This window comes from Cupressus sempervirens, chromosome 3 (genome assembly GCF_028749045.1).
Source record: "Cupressus sempervirens isolate cs-2001-9-10 chromosome 3, ASM2874904v1, whole genome shotgun sequence".
Taxonomy (NCBI): domain Eukaryota; kingdom Viridiplantae; phylum Streptophyta; class Pinopsida; order Cupressales; family Cupressaceae; genus Cupressus; species Cupressus sempervirens.
The window spans coordinates 881,048,314-881,071,431 of NC_143120.1; the positions used below are offsets into that span (position 1 = coordinate 881,048,314).

The 23,118-nt window shown below is 31.7% G+C and overlaps 1 pseudogene; it reads left to right on the plus strand.

Annotated features, from left to right (window-relative positions):
- The first annotated feature begins 13,433 nt into the window (after positions 1-13,433).
- On the plus strand, positions 13,434-14,611 carry LOC149569607 (CBL-interacting protein kinase 18-like; annotated as a pseudogene).
- The last annotated feature ends 8,507 nt before the right edge of the window (positions 14,612-23,118 follow it).

The following is a 23,118-nucleotide window of genomic DNA, read 5'->3' on the forward strand; positions in this document are numbered from 1 at the left end:
CAGACATTTGCACCTAGGACCCCTCCACAAAATGGAATTGCCAAAAGGAGGAACATATCTGTAATGGACTGTGCTAGGACACTCGTGACGGAGAAGAATGTTGCTACAAAATAATGGAGAGAGGCTGTAAGTACAACTATCTATACCTTGAACCATGTGCAAGTCATCAAAGGTACTCATTCAACATCTTTTGAAATTTGGTATGGATAATCACCCAATGTAAAATATTTTAAGGAATTGAGAAGAAAGTGTTATATTCTTAAAGATTTCAAGAATGGTAAATTAGATGCAAAAAGTGAAGAAGGTATATTCCTTTCCTATTTCACAAGAAGTAAAGCTTATAATTGTCTAAATACTAACACTAACAAAGTTGTTAAAAGTGCAAATGTAAAATTTGATGAATATACAGAGGTACATGAGGCTGAATCTATGAAGAAACTAGAGGAATACAAATATTTAGTATACTTTTATGAAGGTATGCCTGCTAATGAAGACACTATAAATCAAGTTGCAAATCAACATCAAGTTTTAGTAACTGTCGAGTCACATACAATGAATGTCGAGTTGCATTCAGGAACTGAGCTATAGTCAAGTGTCAAGTTGCAAACTAAAGTTGAGGCACATTTTGATTTTGAGATTAGTGTACATGAAAGAGATGTTGAATTACCTAATAGAGAAGTAAATAGTAATTTAGAAGTTGACAGACCTAATGAGGATAATAGAGCAGAACTAAGATTGTCAAAGTATGTCAAAAGACATCACCCTACTACATAAATTATTAGAGATAAAGATGCAAGAACAATGACAAAAAATGGGTTGAGAAGTGATACATTTTTTCTTAGCATGCATGAACCTAAAATAATGAAAATTCCCTTAAAATATTAGGACTGGAGTAAAGCCATGAAAGAAGAGATTAAACAAGCTAAGAAGAAGAAGAAGACATGGACTCTAGTTCCTAGACTAGAAGATAAAAATGTGATTGTAACCAAGTGGGCATACAGAAACAAGTTAGATGAAAATGGTGAAGTCAAAAGGAATAAGGCAAGATTAGTTTTCAAAGGGTATGCACAAGAAGAATGGATAGATTATGGAGAAATATTTTCCCATGTTTCAAGATTGGAAGCAGTAAGAACTCTACTTGCTTACTTTGCATACAAAGGTTTGAAATTTTATCAAATGGATGCTAAATGTACATTTCTAAATGACATATTGGAAGAGTAAATCTATATAGAATAACCATAAGGATTTGTTGATGCTAACAAAAAAATATGATATTTAGACTACACAAAGCTCATATGGTTTAAAGAAAGCACCAAGAGCATAGTATGAAAAGCTTCATAATTATCTTGTGAAGATTGGATTTGAGAGAACTAATGATAACATCAATCTATACTTGAAGACAAAAAAATTCAAAGTTATTCTATTGTCTAAAAATTTTGTTGATCATATCATATTTGGAGGTCAGGATACTTTATGTAAAGCCTTTGCAAATGAAATGAAGAAAGAATTTAGATGTCTATGTTTGGAGAGATCAAGTTCTTTTTGGGTTTGCAAGTACATCAGATAGAATATAGTATATACATCACTCAGTCTAAGTATGTAAAAGAGATACTGGAAACTTTTGGATTGGAAGATTCCAAGCTAGTAAGCACACCTATGGTAACAAGACATAAGTTGTTAGAGAATGATGACTCAGCTGAGGTGAACCAAACATTGTATAGGTCTATGATTGTCAAATTATAATATGGAGTGCATAGTAGACCTGATATTGCATTATCTATTGGGATAGTTGCAAGATTCTCTACTAATCTGAGGGAGAATCATTTGATAGGTATTAAGAGAATAATGAGATATTTGAAATGAACATAAAACTATGGTCTATACTATAAGAAAAATGAGAAGTTTGAGTTGAGAGCCTACACTGATGTTGATTGGGCTAAAAATGTTGATGATAAAAAGAGCACTAGTGTAGGAGCATTTTTCTTAGGAAACATGTTAGTTATATGGACTAGAAAGAAACCAAAATTGAATAGCTCAATCTACTATTGAAGCTAAATATGTTGTTGCTACAATAAATTGTAAAAACATTGTGTGGATCAAACAACTACTACAAGGTACGAAGGAGAAAATCACTAAACTTGTGATACTTTATTGCGATAATATAAGTGCTATAAATATATCAAAAAATCATGTGATACATACAAAGAATGAGCACATTATAATCAAGTATCATTATTTGAGAGAGTTAGTTCAAGACAAAGAGGTGAAGATGGAATATGTGAATACAAAAGAGAAAATAGTTGATATCTTCACAAAAGCATTACCTAAGGATGCTCATGAGTATCTAAGAGGTAAACTAGTGGTGATACCCCTATCCAAGGATATTTGAGAAGCGTGATTTGATAACAACTTACAACTCCATTTGAAGATTACAAATCACTATTTCAGTCCTCCATTCTACTTGGCTTTCACATACTTCAACTTTGATAGCTTGTTCATCCTTCAAGCATCCATACCTTAAGCCTTCTTGCTTAACTTGTCAATGCAAACTTTTCACTTAGGTCACTTAATGAAGCAATGACCTAGACTCCTTTTCTACCTTAGGTACTTGTACATGACAACCTTTGCTTCTAACCAACCATCCCTATAAATAGAGAATTAAGATATTTTTTCGTTCATTCTCCATCGTCCAATTTAGGGTTAGGATAGATTAGGTAGGATTAAATGAATCTATCCCTTATTTAGTTTCATTCCCTTCCAAAGACTTCTACTTAAATCCTCTTTGAATTCACCGTAAAATTGTTTACCATGAATTCTATGCCACCAGATCATCAATCTTATCTTCCACATGGTTCAAACAATCCAAAAAAAACAAACTTGTCAGCTTAGATCCATCAAATTCATAATCTTTCTAATCATGCTAACACTCAACATCAAGTAGCTTCTAATGGTTGGCACATACTACATTTTTTGACATTAACAATAAAATCTCTTGGCACAAACTAAAGTTTACTGGTGTTCAGCATCAACTAAACTTAACTTGGCATCAACTATTTTACTCAGCTTACACTAGAATAGACTTTTACTTGGCTCTAACTAATTTTTTGCTTGGCTTGCACTCACTTTTCTCAGCACCTACTGTCCACTTGGTCAAGATTGGTAAAAAAAAATTTATTTAACTTGTTCTTCTAAAATTTCTTAGTGTAACCAACATTTGCAACCATAAGTAGATTATCAACGCACTATGATATCATTGTCTTAATTGATTCTTGTACTCCTTTTCATATCATAACTCAATATTTTCTCTAGGTGCTATTGTTACATCTTTTTGATCAAATCCTCTTCATCAATCAAATAAGTGATAGTACTTAAACCATATAAGCAATTGTCTTACCAACAAATAGCAAGTTTGACATCAATGACAAAAAAATGATTGAAACACATTTATTATACTTGTATCAATCTATTTTCAATAGGAATATCTACTCTAAGGGAGATAGTGTACCTAATGATTACTACAAAGGGAGAAATGACTAAAAGACATACATATAAGAACATAATAGTATAGAGATACCTGAATATTAGAAAGACAGAGTGATCAAGAGGGAGTCATAAGGATGAGTTGATTGTATGTTGATCAAAATAGAGTTTTGTAGCCTATACAAAAGATGAAAGCTGCTAACAGACGAAGAGATTTCAATACAAGGAATTATTTTCTTTTTGGTATTTTTGTTGGTATGGTTTTCCATCAATGCCAAAGAGGGAGATTGTTGAAAATAGATTGACATAAGTATGAGAATGTGTTTCAATCATTATTTTGTCACTAATGCCAAACCTACTACTTACTGGTAAGACAACTACCTAGTTGATTTGAGTACTATTATTTGTTTGATTGATGAGGAGGTTTTGATCAAACAAGATAACAAAAGCACCTAGAGGAAAGGTTGAGTTATGGTAAGAAAAAGGAGCACAAAGATCAATAAGGATAGTGATGTTATAGTGCATTAATTATCTACTTAAGCTTGCAAAGGTTGGATACACTAACTAAGTCTAGAAGAACAAGTAAGAAGAATTGAGTCTACCAAGCTTGACCGAGTGGACAGTAGGTGTCAAAAAAAGTTAGTACAAGCCAAGCAAAAAATTAGCTAGAGCCGAGCAAAGTAAAGGTTTAGTATATGTTGAGTGATATAGTTAAGCTGAGTAAAGTTTAGTTGATGCAGAGTACTAGTAAACTTTAGTGTCTACCAAGTGATCTAGTTAAAGTCAAGTGGAAGAACAATTTGGAAGCTGATTGATAGCATATTGATGCCGAGTGCTATTATTCATGTTAAATTATAGATTTGACAAATCTGAGCTAACTATTTTTTTTTCTTGAATTTTTTGAAGCATGTGGAAGCTAACTATGATAAGTTGATGGCATATAATTCATGGTAAACTATTTTGAGGTGAATTCAAAGAGGGTTGAAGAAGAATTTTTTAGATGGGACTCAAATGAAAATATGGGTAGATTCATTGAATCTTACCTAAACCAAAAATGGATGATAGAGGTTGAACGATAAAAGATCTTAATTTTCTATTTATAGAGATGGATGGTAAGAAGAAAGGTTGGCCATGTTTGATAACCTAAGTTAGAAAATAGGTCTAAGGTATTGCTCCATTCAATGACCAAAGAGAAGAGACTACTACTAGAAATAAAAACAAGAAGGCTTAAGAGTATGAATGCTTGAAGGGTGAACACACTATCAGAACTGAAAGTGTGTGAAAGCCAAATAGAATGGAGGACTAAAATAGAGATCTATAATCTGCAATTGAGTTGTAATTTGTTATCAGAACAAGCCTTACTGTTAATTTCTATTCATTGTACTAGTCTAGGGTAAATTCTTTGGATTAAGGTTGACCTAATAGTCATTTGTAAATCCTTTAACTAGGTGACATTCCAAGTGAATGATCTAACATCCTCTAACAAGGCTCACTCGTAACAGGATGATTGAAATCATTAGGCTCACTCCTAACAAGATGATTGAAATCCTCTAAAGGATCACTTAAGAAGAGTGAGAATGAGTAGCATGTTACTGATGTTTTTCTCAAATTGGGTTTCCACATAAAATCATTGTGTCAACTATGTTATTAAATTTTTTATGTTTCATGTTTACATTTCTACAAAGTTGTTTTGACCTAGGACAATAATGTACAAGTTTAAATGATTGTATGATCTAATGGATGCATGTATGAATATGTTTTATGTATATGGGTTCACTAAGCTGTGAAAAGTTTTGTTTGTACATCTAGACCTTGGATAATAGATTCACCTCCCCCTCTTAGTTATTCTAAAGAATTCCAACATACTATTTAGTTGTCCTTGTGTTTTTAGAAGTGTGTCACCAAATAGCCATAGTTAATGTCAGATACTCCAGTATGAGGAAGAAATGCTTCACTTTCCCTATCTCTATATCTTTTTATTCATGAAAAACTCCAATGGATGCCAAAGGGATTGAAAATATTATGGAGGATTATTAATTACAAACTTCACCTAAAAGAGTTCAATTTTATATTAAGGGACTTGCAAGGAAAAATTTGTATGGATCTCAGACATATGTCCTTAAACCTACCTTGGAAGATTTTTGGAAGGATTGTGTGGATGAAGCTGATATTTTCAAGAGAAATTTCACAATCCTAATTGTGTATAAAATTCAATTATTTAGAGTCAATTTGAAAGTTCTTGTTGGGGTGCAAGAAGATAATATTCTCATTGATCTAAAATTCCATGGATTAAAAGATAAGAACCCTCCTAGATTGGACTAGAATAAGAAATAGGTCTTTGATCTAGTAGCTCAAACAAGCCCCATACTCAAGAGAAACATCATTTGGCTCAAAGGTAGGTGGAAAAGGAAGGATGTACCTGCAAGTGGAGAAAATTATATTAGTCCTTTAACCCCCTAGTGAGTCTTATATTTCTCATAATGTGACAAGTGTGAATGTAGTTGTTAGCTTTATGTAAAATAATGCTCAAATCGGTAGAGATGAGGAACAACCTAACATAAACCAAGTTAATTTGAAGATTACATATGAATTGGATGAAGAAAGTACTCATACTAAATGGAAAGAGGTTGAAGAGGACCCTAATATGGTGTACAAAAAAATTATGCAAGATACTACCATAGTCACGACAATGGAAATACCATCATTTCCTACTCCTTCTAATCATATGACTCTTCAAAATTTACCCACTAATGCATTAGGGCTAGGTGGTACTAAGAAGGAAAAATCAAGCCCCATTTCCCCTATCTAGTTGAAACAAGAAGTGGAGAAGAAAGAAGAAAAGTAACTCTGAGTGTTGATGAATTAGACAATGTCTCCCTACTCTTTTAGAGATCTAAGAATCCCAAGAGGACCAAAAGGATATCCATAATCACCATTAATTCCAATACTAGACATAAATTTAGAGATAATCGACCTTATTATAGATGTGAACATAGATACAATCACACGGGTCCACCATAATATCTCTCATGTTGATATGGCACCTTATAATCTAGAGAGTGAAGCCTACCATGCAAATTTCCATATAAAGATGTTATCTTAAAGGGATAAATAGTTGAAAAGGAAGACCCATGAGTTGTAATCTAGAATTTAGTACAAGTTCAACCTCTTATAGAACTTATGACCTCCATCATCAATTCTAGCAAAGGAGAATCCTCCAGTTCTGGTCAAATTCCTCTTCATGCAGATGTTTTTGATTAGTTCAAAGAAGCCATCCATAGAATGCAGGTGTTGGATAAGTGGGTAGAAAAAATATGTAATCAAGGTATGACACATATAACCACTCTTAGAAGACTATATATTAGCATCACCAATAAAAGATAAGCTTTAATTCAATAATTTTAGTGTATGAGAGAGGAGTAGAGTAGCCAAAGTGTTCTAGTGAAAACCATTGAAAATATATGAGAGTTGAAACCTATAGAATTGGTAGTCAAAAGGATAGTAGACAATCCTAAATAAATCCATGCTTCCTAGTTGTATTCCTCTAATTGGAACTTTTTGTGTATAAAGACTAAATTAGTCATCTTAACTATGTCCTTGAGTAGTACCTTCATAGTTTGATCAACATTAAGAGTGATTTTAGTTCTTTGGATATGCACTTAATTGATGAGTTTAGAGAGAAGGTCAATGACATAAAGGAAATTAGGAAACAATATGAGGAGTTGTTGTTTGAAGGAGTGGGAGATGCCTAAGATGGTAACATAGAGATGTTCAACAAATTGAGCAATTTACACACAATCTGGAAGGTTTTCAAGGTCGAAGATACAATAATTTTTTAGGATGTAAGGGATGAAGAGAAAGAGTTATCCAAATAGAGAATCAAACTACATGTCACCACTATCTCAAATCATGTCATATGTCAATTGGTACTAGGAATATCAATAAAGAGTGAAGGAAGCATAAGAAAAAAATGGGGGGGGTGGGGGGGGTTGGGGGGGCGGTGTTGAAGAGGTCAAGTTGATAGTTGTCCAGGGATTGGGAGTAGTGGAGGTTTAAAACTTGCTTTGAGTTTTATTTTTAATTTTACTTTCAAGATACCTTATTTTAAATTTAAAAAAAAAGACTTGGTAAGGTAATAGTCATAGAGGATTGATACTTTGTGATGTTTTAAGTAGTAGGATGTTTAGTTTTTTAGGATATCTTGGGTGAACTTTTATTCAAACTTATGAAACAATTAGTTCTATTTTATTTCCAAAAATGCTTACTTTCTAAAACTTTAACTCAATTATTAGTTTAAAGTTTTGCATATTTGATCTTTGAATCAAAATGTGTAAATTATTTGTATGTGAAAGGATATCAGTAGATGAATGCGTTAAAGTTTTCTTTGATCTTTATGGAGTGTGGAAATCTGATTTGGGAGTGAGTTCCTTTGAAGTTTCTAAATTTACTGAAATCTTTTTGTTTAATATTTTTTTATATGGATTTTTGTCCTTTGCAAGGTTTCTGGTTAAAAACATGCCTTTGTTTCTTTCTAGCTAAAATAAAATTTGAGTTAGTGTTTTAGTTTCAAATCATATGAAGGTAGCTTCCACCTTTGAAAATAAGTATAGAGTTAGTCGATAATAGATATTGTTTGATCAATTTAACTATGGTCACATATATCATATTTTTTTGGCTGCCAAAAGATAGAGTTAGGCAATAAATCTATTAACCAAAAATTTGAAAGGATCATTCGGAGAAAAATTAATAAAGGAGCCATTAAGTTGATCCCCAAGAATGAAGACAAGTCTCAAGTCAAAAATTAGAGACCCATAACTCTCCTAAATTTGTCTTATAAGATTATTGCTAAGCTCCTTGCTAGAATAAAGTTCTCTCTAAAATTTGGATTTATTAAGGGAAGGTACATCCTTGAAAACCTTATCACTAATTAGGAAGCACTTCATTGGGAAAAAAAAGTGGGACAAAATTCTTCAATTATTCTTATGACTTTGAGAAAGCTTATGGCCAAATAGAATAGCCATTTGTGATTGGAATGCTCAAATCCATTGGATTCTCTCCTTCATTTTAAAAATTGGATTGAGATTTTTTTTTGGACTCCTTCACGGTGATTGATATGAATAGTGAAATATTAAAACCTATCATTCTCCAAAGATCTATAAGACTAAGTTGTGCCATAGCCCCATTATTGTATGTCCTAGTTGAAGATGTCATTTTCTACATTATCATATCTTAATCCCTTCAAACAATTGTCAAAGAAGTCAAACTCCCTAATCAAGATTAACTCCTCAAAACTCATTTTGGAAATGAAATTACAAATTTTTTGAAGCTTAATAAGAAAAATTTGATGACATGGTGAATAGATTACAATTTGTTTGCATCGCTTCGGGAGAAAGTGTTGCCCCCCATTAATCCATAGTTTTAGAATGAAATTAATTAGAACCAACTAGGATAAAGTAGAAAAGATGGAAGTGGTAAATCCCCAACATAATCATCAAATACCTTGGAATTATGTTTGTAGTCTCCCACTCCACTAAGGACATGTGGACTTGGATTTATTCAAAAAATGAAAAGAAGCATCTCAAATGAAAAACCCACCTCATGTCTTTAGCTAGAAGAGCTCAAGTTGTGCAGAAAGTCTTAGCATCACACTTTGTTTATTTTTTCTCCTCGTGGCTTTTCACCAACTTTTAGATTGAAAAAATAGATCATATTATGAGAGAATTCCTATGGTTAGATGACAAAGGGAACAAAAAAATGATATGCAATCAATTGGAAATGGTGTTGCAAACCTAAAAACTTGGGAGGTTTGGGTATGATATATCTTAAAGCTTATGGTATGGACCTAGCCTGAAAGTGGATTTTCAGATCTATAAATAGAAATAAACCCTAGATAATTATCATTAGAAATAACATTATTAGATCTATAATAAAAAAAGGGAAAAATTGGAAGAAAATATCCTTTATAGATTTGATTCTAAGCGATTTTGAGATCAAAGTTTTTTTGACAATTTTCTAATGAAGATATGTAATTATTGTCATTTATGGTAACTCATGATGTACATTCTTGTAGAAAACCTTAGAAATAAAGATACTTAGCTTTTGGTACTCAAAAAATTGTCTAAGTATGAATTTAGTTTATAGCAGTGTATTGTTTTCTATGTAACTTGTTACTAATGTCATATTATGACTAGTGAAGTTAGATGGAGATTGTATAAATGTTTAGGATAATGTGCATAACCTTAGACATCAGTATGAACTATACAAAAAAGAGATATTTTTGTTTTACTAGTGTAATAGGACAACAAAATTAAAGGAAAGGAATTATTTTGTTTACAAAACAATTACTTGACCAATTAGGGCCAATATCCTAGACGTTTACTCTAAGTTGGAAAAGTATATTATGGTCTTAGCCAACCTAGAAGAAATTTGTGTAAATGCATGATTTTTATACAAAAGACATCTTATGAATTCAAATGTGAAGTGTGGTGATATGTTGTATTGAGCAATTATATTGTGATATGCAAACTTTCTATGAAGCGATATATGCAAAGTTGATTTTATGATCCAAGATTGAATTGAGGTCAGTCAAGAAAGAAATTAGAAAATTTATATTCCAGAAGACTAATTACTTGTTTAGGCAATGAGCTCTTCTTGTAATTGGAAGTGCATGTTTGGGCAATGGGCTCATCTTACATCTACTATACTACAAATCTTAACAGGGTTGGAATCTCCTAATAGGGATTCAAAGTCTCCTAACAAGGACTCTCTATACTAAATTTTCCCATTGACTCCTAATAGGATCCATCCTCTAACAAGGAACATATATATCAGTATATTATCTAGTGGATATCATCCCCACTGGGGTTTTCCCTTGACCAAGGTTTCACTAGTTAACAAAATATGGTGTTATGAGTTATCTTTGTGCACCGTTACTGTTACTGTTCAACATTACTTGTTTACTTTCTTATGTATGGTTCAAAGTAATAAATAATATTTATTTGGTGACTAAAGTTTGTAAATTACTTATTCAACCCCCCCCCCCCGCTCTCTATAATTCCCATTTCTAACAAGTTTTTTGGGTCAAATGTTTTTGCTTCACTTTGGAATGCATGGATCCATGTGAGAAGACTTGTATGGTTCAAAGGTTTTGTTGATGACCTCCCTTGTTTCTTTGTCATTGATAGGTCACTCTAGTAGGGAATACAATTAAATTATAAACCCCTTTCCCTACCCCAAATTTTCTATGCTAAACAATAGTATGGTAAATGCATCTTTGTCATTAAAGACACTTTGATTGATAATAGGTTAGGGATTTGGGATGAGCTTAGATCTAACACTACTACATTTGTACTCAAATTGTGAAGGCCACCTATTGCCCAAGGGACAGAACCATGAATTGGCTCTTGTTAGATAGGTGTCATACTTTTGTTGTTACAAATTGTGATGACAAGGGCATCAATCATAGTTGTAAAGGATAAAACTATTGTAATTTGGAAGAAGGATGGGAGAAGATTCTATGTTGATGACATCACAATCATGATAGTACACCATCATAATTGTGAAAATGCACCATTGTAATTACAACATCTTAAGCTTCTAGTCTATTGTCACAATTATGATGTCCATGTGATAGTTGCACCATGGAAGCAACTTTGATCCGTCAAGACCAGTCGTCGTAATTACAACAGCTAGTTGAATTATTAAAATAAGTGTTGCTTGTAATGCCTAGGCTACTTCTACTATCAAAGAGGCTTCAAGATATACAATCAATTGTAGTTAAGTGAGTAAGTTGCAGTTAATAAGAAGCCTTCCAATCAATTTGGAGTACAGTCTAGTTTGGGAGTAGATTGTTTGTGTGAAGTTGCAAATGATGGAGTTTGACAATTATGTTTAGTGAGAACAAGGCCTCTCTACAATGAAGTGAAAATGCAATTTCTTTTCTTTCACCCCTACTTTTTCAAATCACAAAATTATATAACTCTCTTCAAATAATTGAATCGTCAAGATGAATTCTCTCTAAAGGAAACTACAAAATAGTTAAGTAATTCAGAAAACTTTTTAAAGTTAATATGTAGATGCCTTTTCTACCCTCGCAAGCACACCCAAGTGCTTATTTTCACATTCAAAATCTAGAATATTTTAAACTCTTTAACAAATATTCTATGGTAAGTAGTGCCTTTTTTGTAGTAGTGCTCTACATAGAGAAACCAATGAGATTGTTTCACTTGTCAAATTTCTAAGAGTTAAATGTCATTTTAAAGAAATTTCCAACTCCCATAAATACCTATATCAACACATCTAGTGTATAATTAATAACTATAATTATCTTTGTTTTTTAATTATATAATATACTATCGTGATTTGCCTTAAAAAATTTGAACTACTTACTATTTGTAGAAAGCATTTTCTTGTTTAATATTTAATTTTTCCTAATAATTTAATTTTTTCTATTATTTCAGATATAAGTTCAGAGGAGACAAAGCTTTTTCTTGAGTAAGTTCTCAAGAAGAGGAAAAGAAATGAAGAATGGGAGAATGATAAGAAGTGGCAATTGGAAGTTCCAAAAGTAAAAAATGCTACAAACTGCAAACTAATATTTAAGAAGGCTAAGGAATATTCAAAGGAATATATAGAGTAGATAAAAAATTGCTTGATTTGTGAGTGATTTGTCACCTTTCCATCTAGTGTTAAGTGTGTACCTTAGTTTTTTTTTAGCAAGTTTTATATCAATTTATGAGTCACCAAGGAGTATGTGGATCCTTTAATAAATTGTTGGGTTTTTTATTGATGTGTAATCATTTTATCTAGGGTTGAGGAATGTACCTTAATAAGTTTATTGAGTACTTTTTGACACAAATCAGGAATGGAAGGTTATCAGATTGAAGAGAGGAAAAAATGAAAGCAGGCTTTTATGTTGAGCCAGAAGCTAACCTATTGTTCATTATTCATATCCATGGGTAAGTAGTTAGTTTGTAGTGTTTATATACCTTATACTTTCTTGGCCTTATACAATGATCAATTTGGTAGACTATTATTCTCTAGTCTATTTTTCATAAAAAAGAGAAAATGTTTTTTTTTTCTAGATTTTATTATAATATATTTACTTCTCTTCTATTTCAAATAAAGAGGGACACAAAATTATTAGTCTTCCCCAAATTATAGTATAAGTTTTTAAGGATTTTTTTTTTCATTTATCTAGTATCTTATTTTTCTTATTCAGTATCAATGATATGCAGGTTGGTCCTTTTTCAGCTTGACCTATCTATTTTGTACTTTTTGTTTCTAAAATAGTGGTTAGTGATCATGTTTGTATGTACATATAATATTCCAGTGATACTAACTTGTCATGGCACTTCATTTCGGTGTATGTCTAAAAGTAAACAAAGCAACAATGCAAATGTTGCATCGAGTTGAGCCATATGTGACCTTTGGGTATGTTCTTGGTCAGTTATAAGCATTATGTAGATAATTTTTTTTCTTATTTCATAGATTCTTATGCCTACTGTTATTTAATTCTCTTGCTTAAATCTTTCTAGATGTCCAAATTTAAAAAGCATAAGAAAGCTGATTTACAAGAGAGGTTATGGAAAGGTTGATAAGAGACAAATACCTTCGACTAGCAACTCTGTCATTGAAAAGGTACTTGTGTTTATGATGCCTTTTTGTGTTAGTTAGTAAGCTTTCCTAGTGCTTATTATTTCTACCTTGTTTCTTGTGAATAGGTATTAGGTAAACATGTCATAATCTATATTGAATATCTTATCCATGAGATTGTTACTGTTGGCCCCAACTTCATGAAGTGAACAAATTTTTTTGGTCATTTAAACTTAGCACTCCATCCAGTGGTTTGAAGAAGAAACACAACTACTACATTGAAGGTGGTGACAAGCTAGAAATCATTAAATGCCATACATTAAGATTAGATTGGTCAAAATTTCCAACATTTCACAACTATGATTAGGCTGGTCAAGTATCCCAACATTGTACAACTATTTTAAGTCATGGAAAGAAATACCAAAATCTATTTTGATATGGAATTTATTATAGGAGAAATCTTCAACAAAGTTGCCAAAGGAAAGATAAAGGAGGATGTAGCAAGTAAATACTTCCAACAAGTTATCCATGTAGTGGACTTCTATGATAGCATGGGAGTTTATTACAGAGATTTGAAACTACAAAAGTTGAGTCTAGATCAGAGCACCAATCTGAATGTCTTAGGCTTAAGATTAAGTTCAATGACTTAAAAACTCAAGCATGATGGTCTATTGCATACAACTTTTGGTACTCCTACATATGTTTCACAAGAGATGATTACAAGAAAAGGCTATGATGGTGCCAAGGTAGATGTATGGTCATGATGGGCTATTTTGTTTTTTTTCATGGCTAGTTGCCTACCTTTTCAAGATCCCAATTTGATGGTATAAGATATACAATTGATAAATTAAATGTCCATCTTAGCTTTCATATATATGATGTTAGAAGGATAACAAGAAAATTATTAGATCCCCATCCTAAAACCTAACTCACTATTCCCTAGTTGATGGAAGTTCCATTATTCAAAACACAATGCAAGCCTAAGTTACATTTTGAGATAGAGGATATGACCTTGTTAGGAGATTTTTTGACAAAGTGAGCTTCAAGATGAGTTTTAATTCATCTTCTTATAACACCTATGTAAAGAGGTTATCAAGCTTAAAATGTATTTGATGTCATTTATTTTTCTCATGGCTTCACCTATTACACCTATTTGAAGAGAAAAAAACATAGCAAAAAGTGAGAAGACTTTACATCTACTCAATCATTTTCTAGTATATGAACAAAGCTCGAGGAAGAAGCTAAACTTCTAAACTTCGATATGAAGAAAATAGAATGCATAATCAAGATGCAAGGAAGTAAGAATGGAATAAAAGGTATCTTGGTATCTTTTGCAAAGATTTTTGAGGTGACACCTTCATTCTTTGTTGTGGAGTTGAGAAAAGCCAATGGAGATACAATATAATGTGAAAAATTATGTAATCAATAGTTTAAACTTGCTCTCAAAGATATTGTATGGTTTTGGCAAGATGATGATCATACTTTGGGACTTGGGTCAGTCTTAAGGAAGAAGCTAAAATTATTAAGTCAATTTTGAAGAAACTAGATTGCAAAATCAAGATTTTGTGATAAATGGTTTGTACATTTGAAACCATAAAAATAAATATCCAAAATCATTAATCCTTGTGAATAATCAATTTTTCTCAGCAGAAAAAGTTGTAATGAGAATGTGATAATAAAATTCACATGCCCAATTCTATTAATTTTTAATAAAAGTTAACTCATCCACAATTTCAAAAAATAGATGACCTCAATCTAAAGTCTATCTATAGAATTCATCATCTATATAGATTAGGAATATACCAAATACTACATACCTCACTTCATATTTTGATGCAATCCTAGTAAACTTTTTTGCATTAAATTTGGCAAGCACAATCTATTTATCCCCATTAGCAAGCACTGGAGGAAAAATGTTTGATTTTCAGTGGTAGACCAGAACTAAATTTAAATCCCCATAATCTTGCAAAGACGGGGGTCTTAAAACTTATGAGCTATCCATATGTGTAAAATTGATTATTCTAGTATTTTATATCTATAATTAGAGATTCTTGTGGAAGGAAAAATAATATTCCTTAAGTTATTTAGACTAGAATGTGCATATACCATAAGTCATAATTAAGCATAGTTTACCAAACATTCAAGACCTTGCTTGAAAGAAATAACTTTATGATCTCTTAGCTGAAGTAACCCATATTTCAGCATAATGAACTCTTAAATTCTATATATAGATCTCATTATCCATAGAGATTAGAAAAGTACCAAATACTACATACCTCACTTCATATTTTTATGCAATCCTAGTAAACTTGTTTGCATTATACCTCGCAAGCACAATTCATTTGTCACCATTAGCAAGCACTAGAGAAGCAAAATCTAATATTAGAAAATTGCCATAATTAAAAAAGTTGACATAAGTTCCAGATTAAAATAATTGGCATAAGTTATAGAAACTTTATACACTTAACCATTTATTTTTTAGGTCATTCTTAAATTGGTCTCCACATCTCCATATTGCAAAGATAAAAGGCCATAGAGTGTCTAACCTATGTGTTGCCGAATTTGTAGTCAACATTACCTCTTTGGTTCTATTCGTTGTAGTAGACAATGTAGTGAACATAGGATCAATGGTAGTAGCTAAAAAATGAGATTGTTAGAGCACAGTAAAACAAGATTGTTAGAGCTATTAAAAAAAATTGTTCGAGAAAAACACAAGTGTAGGATAGAACGTGCTATGTACTTGAACCACCTAAAATATCATCCTCTAGGGCATCACCCTTGAACCTTTTCAACATCCTCTATAAAAATAACACATATGCATTTTATTTAATGACATAAATAAAAGAGTAAACTATAAAAATTGTTATTGAACTTTTTTATAATTAAAAACTACATTAATACTTACTATATTTGTCTCAACTAGGTGCATCAACTCATCCTCCCTCTATTGTATTTTAGGAGTTTGAGGTCAAGTTGATGCCAAATGCTTTAACCTTCTTGTTAAACCATGAAGCACCTTTTGCACTGTAGCCACAGGATCCGTAGCTGACACAAAATCAATCATGAATTCATCCTACTCATTGTGCAGCTCCTCGTGGACTACTTTTTCCTTTCCCTTTTCCTGATCAACACTGGTTTGCAAGAACAATATTATTAGAGCTATATTTACAATCAATCAAAAATATTAGTCAAGAATAAAACATAATAAAAAATATGCATTAACATATTTCTTGTATCTAATTTGTACAAGAATAATGAGTTTTGTTTTTCAAGAAGAAGAAGTCATGTGAGAACCATCGTTGACATGCTTATCATGTGGTTGTTGATCCATACTGTAGCCTTGTATTTAAAAAAAAAGTCATTGGTACATGTTAAAACATGTGTTATTATTTTAAGTTAGCAAAAAAAATATAAAAATTTAATGGTATGTTGGATTCATTAATTGGAGTTGATTTTAAATGTACATAGTATGTACCACCTCACCCATGATATTGGCTTTGTTTATATCTATGCGATTAAAATTTTAATCAATAAGAAGCTCTTCGCCTCCACGTGTCAATTTTATTGCACATACAAATACATGATTTCCCTCGTGCACCTCAAATATGAAACTGGGTCGCTTCTTAGTTGACACAGGTCATGTACTATTTATAAAACCCGCAATATTCCTTGATTCTTTTGGCCTTCTTTTAATGTATATAGCTACTGTTTTGATTTGTTCACTAACTTTTTGTTATATATGATTTTCCTCAAGTGCATACCTACACATATTTTTTTAATATCTAACAATCTGCATCCAACTACTGTAATCATAGCAGGTCCAACATACTCCATCAATTCAACAACCTTGTTGTAAGAAACCTTTATGCCATCCATGGAAAATAGGCACAAACCATGTAATGAAATGGTGTTGTACGATGTATCCTCTCCCCAATACAAAAGTTAGTGTTTATTTGAGGAAATTCATCGGGGACCCATTGTTTCTATAGACATTTGTACCTAAAGGGCACATTGGACTTGCCTTCACTCTCACCATCATAATAACATGACCACCCTTGAGTAAGGAAAAATTTCATGCTATTATTGAATTTCTTTTTGATATTTTGACCTTGAGTCGATCTCCTTGATTTAGACATGCTGAATGTCTTACTTTCTTCTTTCATTCCTACATTTTCCTCACTCAAGGAAGACAAATCTAACAAATACCTATTCACTAGTTCCTGCACTACAAAATAAGAGAGATAGGTGGTAATGAGAGAGATATTTTACAAATGGTAAAATACATTAATCTCTATGGGGTGCATTGACTTATACCTAATGATCCATCAGATTGTGTGGGGTGCTTGTGAAAGGGCTTCGAGTTTCTGTATATGTAAATCAATTGTCTTATGTTAGCTAAAAAAATCATGATACATATACTTAAAATTACATCACATATTAGTATCGCATATTATAAATAATAAAAGGTACATGACAAGTTAATCAAATTAATCATTGATCTATCAAGATCTAGATATTGAATAGCATAGTCATTGATCACATAACTATACATTTCATTCTTATCATTTATAATCAAACCCCCCTCCAATGTTAACTAATCAAACCCCCCATCATTGATATTATTCTTCATCCATCCCATCATCAGGATCATCACTGTCAACATCATCACCATCACTATCATGGTCATCGTCGTCATTGTTGTTGTCATCATCATCATCATATTGATTAGTAGAAGCATCATCATCATGATCAGTAGCAACATCATTTGCTTCAAGAGCATCATTGACTAGCTCTCCATCATGATCCACTTCTTCCTCTTCTTCAATATCTTCTTCTTCCATCACATTATAGTTTATCGGCTTTCCTTTTGGATCATGTCTAACAAAAAATGACCAACCTAGTTTATGTGGAACCTTTGAGTAAAATACTTGCTCACATTGGCTTGAAAGAACATAGGGCTCATCCCTAACCAGCTCAAACAATATTAGTCATTGGAAATCCATTCTCATGCTCAATAACAATTCTATCAAGATTATTTTTATTGAGTCATAGTTTGTACCATTTGACAATGAAGAGAACTAATTTGAAGGAATTAAAGTCACAATCAAATATATCAACCAAAATGCCATAGTATCAATTTTGAGATTCTCAAGGATGTAGGTCATTTATAAATGAAATATTGGTCACCTAGAAGACTGCACTTATCCTAGAATCACAAGTTCTCTTCATGTAATCAAAATATTTGATGCAAAATTTATAACCTTTTACCTTATCATACATGACATTGTTATGTTGGATAAAACATTTACAACCTTCAAATTTACCAACAACAATACAATAGAGAGAAGAGTTGATTGGGATCCTTCGCAAAGGGTTGTGTTTTCCTTCTCAAGTAGAGGTCTATCATGGACAACCTCAATGTCATCCTCATCATAATAATCATCATCATTGTCAACAACAACAACAACACCAATACCAAATGTGTCACGGATCAATGCATTCGTACTATCATCTTTAAATGTGTTTTCTTAGTGCACAATCATCATCTTCCATGGGATCATAATCTTCTCCTTCAATACTCACACCTCCATGTTCCTCTGAGATGTGGTGGTCCATATCACATACTACCCTGAGGAGATCAATCTATATAAAATTGATGCTAGTCAAACCCTCATTTTGTGGTTCATATGTATATTAATTGCAAAAACAATATAACAAATAACTTACTAATGGATGATAATCAAACCCCCCTTCAATGTGATCATTCTCCCTACAATGTCTCTTAGCCGTTTTGATTTTGATTCTTCTTGTCTTTAAGCTATTGCAACTCTTGCAAGGACAATAACATTTGTCATTGTCTTCTCTTTTAAAGTTAGATAGTAATCTAGTGATTATCTCCCTAATTTGATCAAATTCTCTTGTATTATCTGACATGATCCTTCGTTATGCAAATAATTTATTCTTGTACCCTTATTAAGTTGGTTGTACTTAATGTTTATATCTACACATATGGTTTTGAAAAAAAAAATTGGTGTAATTAATGTGTATATCTACAAAAATAGTGGACATCTTGTGCTTAATGTTTATATTTGTACATATGCTTTTGAAAGAAAATTTTTGTGTAATTAATGTGTATATCTGCAAAAATATTGGACATGATGTACTTAATGTTTATATCTGCACATATGGTTTTGAAAGAAAAATATGGCATAATTAATGTGTATATCTGTAAAAACATTGGACATGTTGTACTTAATGTTTATATCTGTACATATGGTTTTGAAAGAAAAAATTGGTGTAATTAATGTGTATATTTGCAAAAATATTGGACATGTACTTAATGTTTATATCGACACATATGGTTTTGAAAGAAAAATTTGGTGTAATTAATGTGTATATCTACAAAAATATTGGACATGTTGTACTTAATATTTATATCTGCGCATATAGTTTTGAAGATGGTAGAATTATTGAACAAGTTATTTCTTCATTGAAATGCATTAAAATCACCATGTATTTCTTCAGTGAACTGCATTAAAATGTGCCTATGGGCTACAAGGCACCTAACATATCAATACAATTTGACCATACAGTATCATTTGAGTACTTTTTGTTGTAAATATATGCTATTTTTGTGAATCCCAATAAGTAAGTTGGCAAACTTGATATAAAGATGAAATATATTTTGCATAAATTCTATATATGTTGTCTACAATAAATAAATGATAAATCTAAAAAACTATCATTTTTCTTTTGTCTTCTTCTTAAGCACTCTTTCTTCTTCACATTTCTCACCTAGTGATCCCATCTCACCCCTATAAATATGCTCCATTTATATCTCCATCTACCGCATCAACACAACTCTCATTTCATATTGATTACTTATTTGAACTATCTTTCTTCCATTCATATTTTCTCACATATTTGATCATTTGAGAAAATAAACTATTTGATTCCTTCTTGTATTCCCAAGGAAGGTCTTATTCGTTTCTATTGTTGTATGAACTATGTGTGGAGATTTTAAATGTGCAGAGCATTCATAAAATCATCAAAGATTTTTGTGTTGGAAGTTCTTTGTGTGAGTATCTTAGTGTGCTTGTGTTTCTCAATTTTAGTATGCTAAATGTATTTATCTGCCATGATTGATGGAAGGCAGAAGCTATGCAAAGCTTGCAAATTTTCCTCCCTTGATGGGACTATGTGAGTACTATTCTATTTAGTTCTGTTTCTCTATAATTTAATCACCAACCCCACATTAATATCCACATTCCTTTCTCACCAAATCAAGCTATGCAAGTAGGTCTACTCTTGTCTTACTTTGGATCTTTGTAACCTCCATTTAAATCTTCCAAAAGAGTAGCTGGTACAAGAGACTTTAGAACTTACATTTGACTTCTAATCTCCATTTCCCCCTTGAGAGAGTCTTTCATAACATTTTTTATGTTTCTTTTTCTTTGTTTTAACCTTTCAATTAAATGATACATGCTAACTCTTAATTGTATGTAGATTATTGAACTAGTAAACTTTATGGTTGACATCTAATGGATAAGAATGCTATGTAGCTCTATATCGTTTAGATGGATGGAAGGTTCTCAATGATGTGCCTTTGCAGATATCTTTGATTACACATCATACAAAAATTAGTAGATTGTGGGCCAATAAGTAAATGAATATATGAAATGTACACACACACACACATATAAACATATTAACATGTGCTTACATATATAATATGAATTGATTATTATTATTATATATATATAGATAATTTCTATTTTTATTTTTATTTATATGAAATAACTTATTAATTTTCCTACCCATTACATGAGGAATTGATTCCATTAAAAGCATACTGAAATCTATATGTAATGATTTTACATTACTACTTTATTAATAAAATTATTTATCATTAAAAAAAATTTATTGATTTTCCTTTCCATTAACCAACTATGTTTTTTATTAAAATCAATACTAAAGTCAAAGTGACATATCTCAAAACAAATTCAGCTAATTTTCTCTATTAAATTCAATAATAAAGGTCAACCTAAGAGTTCCCACTTTGGAAGGTTTGTGATATGCATTGCTTCATTTATTATCTATTTTTGGTCTATCCCTATAATGGCTAAACTTGAATTTAGTTTTAACTTCAGCCAATCTTTGACATAACCAAACTCATGCTTTCTTTATAATATATCAATGTTGTGACACAATTTGTTCCATGCAAAATTTTCAATGCAAGAAGCATGGGAAGCTTTATTTTAGGGTCAAATGCAATTTTCGTGGCTTTCACATTCAATTATATTTGAATAAGACCCAAAGTTAATGAGAGAAATTCAGAATACCATGCTTAATTCAATTTGTACTAGTGACTTCACAATTAGATGGATGACTTAATAGCTCCATTAAATTCTATAATTCTTATAAATAACATTGTCAATTAAATAGGCTAATAGTAGGATAATTCATATAGTGAATGGAAAACTAGAAATTTGAAAGCTCTAAAGATTTAGAATAGAAATTGCTAGTGAAGAATTAGAACATAAATTGTTGGAAGTTTGTAAAAGTAAATCACATTAGCTAGATAATCTGGAGGAGTATGTTGTTCATTTCAATTTATGTAGGAGATCATATTAGCTACCTCGCTTCAAATAGCTTATGAAAATAAATCACATTTATAATCCATCTCATATTAGAGTGAAAATTACTCATATCATGGAACTCACAAATGAAGTTATTTGTACCTTTTTTGATCTTACAAAATGCATTTTATTTCTATAATAAGTGATGAAGAACCCAAATTACAAATTGAGATCCCTCACCTAGTAGACATTGTCAATACATTTGCTACAGAAACAAAGAAGAAAAAGAGAACCAATTTGAAGATTATCCACTAACATATGGAGTTAAATTTTGTGTAGGGTTACTTGGATCTAGAATACTATGTGACCCAACAACTCAGTGAGAAAATAAATGTGTACAATTTCAGTATTATTTTGCTAGAGCTAATTACAACATGTCTCCCCATTAAAGGAGAGAAAATATGGTTCGACTTGTCAAGGAGGCCTTGAAAAGTGGGGGTATAGAATACTTGCAAGAGGAGTTAATGGATCTTGTATTGAGACAAGAGCTTTTGAAATGATTTGGTGAGTTCTTAATGTTGGCCTTGAGATGCGTCAAGGAAATAACAACTAAAAGAGCCAACAAGAGGGATATGGTGAAGGAATTTAAATCCATTTTTGATATGGAAGGCTCTTTTCAAGCCACCAAAATTAGTCCAGAAAGTGGCAATTTTGATTCCAAAGGGACTCCCAAGTTGTACAGTGAAGATGAAGATGGCAATTCTATTGTTCTACGTGCCCAAGTTGATGAGGTTCATAAATATATGTCTGACTGTAGTGGGGCTTATCTGGTGACCAACACTGTAGAGACCAAGTAGCTTGTGTTGTTAGAGCTATTGCATAGTATGATTTATTTCACTATTGATTGTTGAAAGTTTGTATTGTTTTCTCATACTCTGTAGAATTTAAAAGGGATGTTGAAGTTTTACAGCAAGATGGTACTCTGTGATCATTGTTTAGGATTTTTAGGACAAAGGATTATGAATACTAAAAAATGTGTGAGCTTAGAAATGGGTGGGAGTATTTGGCTCACCTTCCTACTAAATCTTTGGCATAATACAAGATTGGAATTTTTTTCCAAGTATTGGGCATTTTTAGTATAAAAAAAGTCTCCTCTTACTACTGTGCAAAGCATAAAATAATAAGCTAACTAGAAATGTGCACCCAGAAGCTCATAAAGATTACACCATTTTCATTGTTGATCTCCTTTACATTCCATTTGAAGTTATTATTTTGTTGGATTCTTCAATCTTAAACATTCATTGTTCCAAAAAGGAAGATAATGGGATGCTATATTATATGATTCAACTGTTTTGATAGAAATATGGTAGTAAATAAAACTAGAGTTCTTTTCTCACAAATATTACCATTCATGCACTTTGTACAACCATTTATTTATAGACTTTTCAGTAATTTGGCTAGATAG